At 46.2% G+C, this 6,000-nt stretch overlaps 1 protein-coding gene across 2 annotated transcripts in view; it reads right to left on the bottom strand.

Moving 5' to 3' along the window:
• PLEKHM2 (pleckstrin homology and RUN domain containing M2) overlaps positions 1-6,000 on the bottom strand; it is a 51,291-nt gene that overhangs the window by 19,886 nt on the left and 25,405 nt on the right. The gene's annotated exons all lie outside the window — the stretch shown is intronic.

Here is a 6,000-nt window from a genome sequence, read left to right as displayed (position 1 = left end):
TTTTTTTTTTTTTTTTTTTTTTTTTTTTGAGACAGAGTCTCGCTTAGTCGCCCAGGCTGGAGTGCAGTGGCGCGATCTCGGCTCACTGCAAGCTCCGCCTCCCGGGTTCACGCCATTCTCCTGCCTCAGCCTCCCGAGTAGCTGGGACTACAGGCGCCCGCCGCTTCGCCCGGCTAATTTTTTGCATTTTTAGTAGAGACGGGGTTTCACCATGTTAGCCAGGATGGTCTCGATCTCCTGACCTCATGATCCGCCCGCCTCGGCCTCCCAAAGTGCTGGGATTACAGGCGTGAGCCACCGCGCCCGGCCGAAAAATTTTTAATTTTGATGCAGTCAAATCTGTCAGTCTTTTCCTTTACAGTTTCCCGTTTTTCCCAATTATATATTAGAAAAGTACCTTGTTTTCTTTTCCTTTTGGTTGTTGTTTTATTGAGACAAAGTCTTGTTCTGTTGCCCAGGCTGGAGTGCAGTGGCATGATCTCGGCTCACTGAAGCCTTCGCCTCCCTGGTTCAAGTGATTCTCCTGCCTCAGCCTCCCAAATAGCTGGGATTACAGGTGCCCACCACCACGCCCAGCTAATTTTTTATCTTTAGTAGAGACAGGGTTTTGCCATGTTGGCCAGGCTGGTCTCAAGCTACTGACCTCAGGTGATCCACCCACTTTGGCCTCCCAAAGTGCTGGGATTATAGACGTCAGTCACTGTGCCTGGCCTGTGTTTTGAGACAGGGTCTCGCTCTGTCACCCAGGCTGGAGTGCAGTGGTGTGATCACAGCTTGCTGCAGCCTCAACCTCCTGAGTTCAAACAATCCTCCTTCACATCACAGTGGCCCCACTTGTAGCTACCCTCTGCATACACTAAGGGCCGATGGACTGGGACACCTGCCCCACCAGCCTTCTTGCCAGCCTTCTTGACATGGACTAGAATTGCCTGCAGAACCTGACAAGGTTGGATATGGATCTAGGTGCATGCAAGGCTCATGTTAAGCCCTACGCCAAGAAGGACACCAGTGTTCCTGGGCTGGGATGATAAAAGGAGATTTGGGCAGTAGGTGAGATGAATTGCAGCAATGTGCAAACCCCACCAGGCTGGTGAGGGCAAGGGCAGCTCCATCAGCCTAGTTAAGGACAAGAAAGCTCAGATATTGGACTGAGTTCACTGCAACCGCAGTTACAGAGAGAGGGCCCCTTTCAAGCACAGCTCTAGGAGAAAAGTCTCTCCAAGCTCATGTTAGCCATATGCTGTTCTGCTACTGCCCTTCCAATGGCCAGAAGGGAGTGGAACACAAGAAAAGAGCACAGATGCCTGATCCTGATCTCAGGTTTAAGCTCTTGGGACAAACATATTCTCAAGTGTTTTCTGGAAGCAGTGGTAGAGACGGCCACAGCAGGCAAGATACATCACCACATCAACAAGCATGTGCTCCTGGAGAGAGGCCAACAATTCAGCTCCCACAACAAAAATAGCCTCTCTTCTCTGCAGCCCAGAACAAGCCTGGCAGGCCTGTCAGCCAGGACAAACCTCAGTCCTGCAGGGTCTTCCCTTCTCTTCCTCCCAGAGGCAGGCAAATCAGAGCACCAAAGGGAAAGATTTCTAGAGCTGAAAGAAAGAGCAATAAGCCTGCAAAAACTGCACAATCCCTCTCAGCAACAGCTGGAAACATTATTGCACACTTCAGTATTAAGTAGGACCACACTGGGGTAGAGCTTTTTTTTTTTTTTTTTTTTTTGAATTTCAAAATCTGAGTAAATCTGAGATCAGAAAGCCTACAGACAGATGTTAGAGCTAGAAGGATCCTTAGAGATCTAGTGCAACGTTCTCATTAAAAAACCAAAACAGGGCCGGGTGCGGTGGCTCACGCCTGTAATCCCAGCACTTAGGGAGCCCGAGACAGGCGGATCATGAGGTCAAGAGAGCGAGACCATCCTGGCTAACATGGTGAAACCCCGTCTCTACTAAACAAAATGCAAATAATTAGCCAGGCGTGGCGCCTGTAATCCCAGCTACTCAGGAGGCTGAGGCAGGAGAATGGCGTGAACCCAGGAGGCGGAGCTTGCAGTGAGCCAAGATTGCACCACTGCACTCCAGCCTGGGTGACAGAGCGAGACTCCGTTTCAAACAAACAAACAAAAACAAAATATTATTCATTCTCTTGAATTATAATACCCACATGGAAAAGAATGTGTATGTGTGTGTATTTACAGAGAAGAGGTTAAGTCCCTCAATATGGTTTTTAGTTAGGTGACAGACCCAAGGCTGGAACTCAGACTCCTTTCTCAGGCTAAGATACCTTTAAAGAAAAATTATTCTGAAAACATTTGCTCATTGTAAAAATGCAAGCAATACAGAGGTGTGTATAAAGAGTAAAGGCCCCCTGCTCCCATTTACTATTGCCAGCAGCTTGGTGTGCACGTATCTCCCTAACTCTTTTCCTGTATACACAGACCTAAGAAAAAAAGAAAAAAGAAAAAAAGGAATGCCAGGAGTGGTGGCTCATGCCTGTAATCTCAACACTTTGGGAGGCCCAAGCCAGGAGGATCCTTGAGGCCAGGAGTTTGACACCAGCCTCACCAACATAGCAGAACGCTGTGTCTAAGAAAAAAAAAAAGAAAAAAAATTAAAAATTAGCTGGACGTGGTGGCTCACGCCTATAATCCCAGCACTTTGGGAGGCCAAGGCAGGCAAATCAGTTGAGGACAGGAGTTTGAGACCAGCCTGGCTAACATGGTGAAACCCCATCTCTGCTAAAAATACAAAAATTAGCTGGGTGTGGTGGTGCACGCCTGTAATTCCAGCTACTTGGGAGCCTGAGACAGAAGAATCGCTTGACCCCGGGAGGTGGAGGTTGCAGTGAGCCAAGATTGCACCACTGCACTCCAGCTGGCGTGAAAAATAAAAAGAAATTCGTTGGGCATGGTGGCATGCACCTATAGTCTCAGCTACTTGGGAGGCTGGGGCAGGGGTCAGGGGGAGGTGTCCCTCGAGCCCAGGAGTTTGAGGCTGCAGTAAGCTGTAACAGCACCACTGCACTCCAGCCTGGAGCAAGAACTTTCTCAAAAAAATAAATAAATAAATAAAAAAGGAAAATAAGATCATGCTATATTCATTCTGAAACTTGCTTTGCCTTTAAGGAAGATCCATGTATATTTCCACATCATTACGAGGCACCATACTTCAACCATTGTTAAATATGGATATCATATCCAGTTCCTGGACATCGCACACAATATTGCAGTGACCATCGTGCGGTCCTGTGTGGATGCTTCTGTATGGTGAGTGCTTGCAAGGGGAACTGCTAAGCCAAGGGACAAACACATTTACAGTCTGCCTGGGACCTGCCACCTGCCCATCTCGAATGTATGACTGATTTACACTCCCACCATGCTGGTCAACACTCGATATAATTAGTCTCATTTTTTCCAGTCCATTTGGTGAAAAATAGTACCTGTTTTCTCTTCTTCTAGGAACGTGTTTCTCTTCTTCTAGGAACTCAGTATTCACAGCCTTTGCCCAATCTTCCACTGGCTGCTTGTGTTTTTTGTTATTATTTGTTGCAGCTCTTTAAGGATTTAACCTAATGTGTTGTTATGTATTATTTTCCCCCCATTATCAATTGACCTTTAAACTTTGCTTATGTCATTTTTTTTCCCTATTGAGAAATTTTTAATTCTGATGCAGTCAAATCTGCCAGTCTTTTCCTTTACAGTTTCCCATTTTTCCCAATATAAGATTACAAAAGTGCCTTTTTTCTTTCTTTCTTTCTTTCTTTTTTTTTTAAGATGGAGCCTCAGTCTGTCACCCAGGCTGGAGTGCACTGGCACAATCTCGGCTCACTGCAACCTGTGCCTCCCGGGTTCAGGCAATTCTCCTGCCTCAGCCTCCCAAGTAGTTGGGATTACAGGCACCCACGACCACCCCTGGCTAAGTTTTGTATTTGTTAGTAGAGATGGGGCTTTGCCATTTGGCCAGGCTGGTCTCGAACTCCTGGGCTCAAGAGATCCACTCACCTCAGCCTCCCAAAGTGTGGGGATTACAGGCATGAGCCACCATGCTTGGCCACAAAAGTGCCTTTTTTCTTTTATGATTTTAGGACAATTTGGTTTTGGTTTTTATGTTTAGATTTTTTTTTTTTTTTTCACTGCTGGTTTTTCGTCCTCTTATGTTTTTATTTATTTTATTTTATTTTTATTTTTGATAGAGACAGGGTCTCCCTATGTTGCCCAGGCTGGTCTTGAACTCCTGGGCTCAAGGAATCCTCCTGCCTTGGCCTCTCAAAATGCTAGGATTACAGGGATGAGCCATCACACCTGGCCAGGTTCCCTTATGTTTAGATCTTTATATATGTCATGAGGTAAGGATCCAGTTTCACCACGTTGGCCAGGCTGGTCTCAAACTCCTGACCTTAGGTGATCTGCTTGCCTTGGCCTCCTAAAGTGTTGGGATTACAACACTTTGGGCGTCACAGCGCCACGGCGCCCAGCCCTCGTATTTATTAATGTTAATTAATGGTCCAGCTCTCCCTAATCCTCCCACCTCAGCCTGCTGGGTAGCTGGAACTACAAGTGCATGCCACTATGCTTGGCTGATTTGTGATGTAATATGCCTCTTTTAAAACTACTTTGTGTTGTTGGCCTATTATATATTCCTGTGCTGGTCTTCCATTTAAAAGTTTTAGTTTATTCAGCATTTTGGTATGGTATGGGGTAAGTCCACCCCAGCCCCCTCAACATTCTTTTTCAAAACTGTTTTGGTGGCCAGGTGCAGTGGCTCACACCTGTAATCCCAGCACTTTGGGAGGCCAAAGCAGGTGGATCACCTGAGGTCAGGAGTTCAAGACCAGCCTGGCCAACATGGTGAAACTCCATCTCTACTAAAAAAAAATACAAAAATTGGCCAGGCGCGGTGGCTCAAGCCTGTAATCCCAGCACTTTGGGAGGCCGAGACGGGCGGATCACGAGGTCAGGAGATCGAGACCATCCTGGCTAACACGGTGAAACCCCGTCTTTACTAAAAAATACAAAAAACTAGCCGGGCGAGGTGGCAGGCGCCTGTAGTCCCAGCTACTCGGGAGGCTGAGGCAGGATAATGGCGTAAACCCGGGAGGCGGAGCTTGCAGTGCGCTGAGATCCGGCCACTGCACTCCAGCCTGGGCCACAGAGCGAGACTCTGTCTCAAAAAAAAAAAAAAAAAAATACAAAAATTATCCGGGTGTGGTGGCCCATGCCTGTAATCCCAGCTACTCGAGAGGCTGAGGCAGGAGAATTGTTTGAACTCGGAAGGTGGAGGCTTCCGAGTTTGAACTCGGAAAGCTTACTAGCCAAGATCATGCCATGGCACTCCAACCTGGACGGCCGAGTGAGACTCTGTCTCAAAACAACAATAACAACAACAACAACAACAACAACAACAACAACAACCCTGTTTTGGCTGTTCTAGTACATTATTTTAATCAAATTTCACTACAATTCTCTTCTGGATTTGTACTAGAATTATACTGAATCCAGAGATCATTTGGGGGAGGAAATAATATTGCAATATTGAGTCCTCCTATCCAGGAACACGGAATCTTTTCCCCATTTATTCAAGTCTTCTTTTATATCCTTTGGTAATTTTTATAGCTTTCTTTAGATATGTCCTGAACATTTATTTCCAGGAGGCTTGCATATCTACACATGGTATAATGAGTTAGGAAGCAATCTGTGCCTTGAAACAATTTCTGCAAAAAGTACAGTACAAAGAGTGTATATACCATGGTGGTGGACAGAGAAGGCTCAGTAGGCAGGAAACCCGGGTCCAAAGTGTGGCTCTACAACTGCAGAGGTGGGCACCTTTGGCAAATTACTTAACTCTTTAACCCTCATTTTTTCTTATCTGCAAAATGGGTTATAAAACGACTATTTAGACCTGAGCTGTCCAATACAGTAGCCACTAGCCACATGTGGCTATTTAAATTTAAATTAATTTAAATAGGCTGGGCGTGGTGCCTCACGCTTGTAATCCC

This window comes from Theropithecus gelada, chromosome 1 (genome assembly GCF_003255815.1).
Source record: "Theropithecus gelada isolate Dixy chromosome 1, Tgel_1.0, whole genome shotgun sequence".
NCBI lineage: Eukaryota > Metazoa > Chordata > Mammalia > Primates > Cercopithecidae > Theropithecus > Theropithecus gelada.
Note: the sequence above shows the minus strand (reverse complement) of the source record. Positions and strands in the feature narration are given on the sequence as shown.